This window comes from Aplysia californica, unplaced genomic scaffold, assembly GCF_000002075.1.
Source record: "Aplysia californica isolate F4 #8 unplaced genomic scaffold, AplCal3.0 scaffold01052, whole genome shotgun sequence".
Lineage (NCBI taxonomy): Eukaryota > Metazoa > Mollusca > Gastropoda > Aplysiida > Aplysiidae > Aplysia > Aplysia californica.
The window spans coordinates 122,695-124,545 of NW_004798322.1; positions in this window are offsets into that span (position 1 = coordinate 122,695).

The window sequence follows — 1,851 nt, forward strand, 5'->3', positions numbered from 1 at the left end:
CCGTCATTCTTGACTAGAAGTCGAGAAATTTAAAAGCAGTCGGTGTCGCCTGGTGTCAGAAAAAAAAAGCAAAACAAAAAATAAAATGTCTTCCAACGTTTGGTGACTGCAGTTTTACTTTTTTTGGGTTCATTTGATTAACATTTTTCAGTAAAATACACACAGAAATGTGTTTGTAGATGGACGTAGAAGATTTTGAGGAAAAATAGATATAGATAGAAATCGTTCAGAGAGAGGGAAAATGTTTGTTTCTTCGATTTCATTATTTTGACGAGCCATTTCACAACTCGCTTTCATGGTCAATGCCAACTGCGGTCAAGAAGAGTCCAGTGTCAAAACACAGTGAATCACCCAGTATCGGGCTTGAAAAACAAGCTATGTTGTGGAAAAACGTGGGTTGTCGAATTTGATATTTATTTTTCGCAAAATGCCGGAAAGTGCCGTCCCTTATTCTCCCTTGTACCTTTCTTGTTTTCTTTTTTCTTCTGGGTTTTAGCAAATGTGACAGGACAGGTCAATTTTGGTTAAATGGAAGTAATTGAAGAAGAAGAAATAGAAAAATAAGACGCACGGTAAAAACGTTTGAGAGGCAGCGTGGTGGAATCAGGCTCTCGTCAATTTTTGGGCAAGTAGAGTCATTGGTATCATCGTAAAGCGTATTCGCTTGTCTTTATTTGGAATTTAAAAATCCATTTATCTTGAATACAAGTCGAGATATTCGCGAAAGAAGGAGGTGGGGGTCACATGTTTCCGGAGGTAAAGTTAGTCAGAAAATGGCCACCAAAGATTAGTTATTCCCTTAGCTTAAGAGTCCGTGGTATCTGAAAATTTACATTTTTGTGCCTTTAATCAACCCTTTTCAGAAAAATCCACACAGAAATGAGTTCTTCAATGGGCATGAAAGGTGTTGAGCCAAAAAACAAAAATTTGATAAAAATTCACAAACCTGAGGAAAAATGCAAATTTCTTCACTTTGATTATTTTGACGAGAGCCTGATTCCATGCCACCACGCTGCCTCACGTTTATTCTTTTTATTCCCAATTGGAAAGAAAGGTGTTGCCCAGTTTGTTAACAACTTGTATCACGTGGAGTAACCCGGAATGTACAAACGACCACTTTCCTCTTCCCCCTTACATTTTTTCTATACCATAAAGACACTGTCCATGACGCCCAGATTTTTAAAAAATCAACAATGCGTGGTCCTCTTGAAAAATTTCGACTGTGTAACTATTAGTAGTGTTTTTTACTCTTGTGTACAGAAGACGTGAGTTCGATTCTTGAGTGGGGAAATTTATTTCGCCATGTATCTTCCCCTTTTTGCAGTCGCGTCGGCGGTCTAGTGGTTATGCTACCGGACTCGTAGTCGAGAGATTGCGGTTTCGGGTGTTCGAGTCTCAGTTCGGTCCTACGTTGTGTCCTTAAGAAAGAAAGCCACTTCACACGAATTTCCCACTTGACTCGGTCCTTTCGGGGATGGACGTTTAGTTCAGAGGTCCAGCCTCTTAAAAACCCCAATTGTGTTGATAGGGGCCCGTTTGGGTTGATGAATTAGTTAGCTATGATAATAAGATAAGATACATCTTTATTGTCCAGATCCTGACACACACACACACACACACACACACACACACACACACACACACACACACACACACACACACACTTTGAGTTATGTGGTACATGTTCATGTATTAGGCTGTCGTCTAATCCTGTACGTTAAATGAGGTTGTAATAAGTAGTCCTGTAGGTCACAGGGTAATTCTTGCACTTAGCTAGGACGAGAGAGGGGGAGAGAAATATCAGGATTGGACACACACACACACACACACACACACACACACACACAGAGA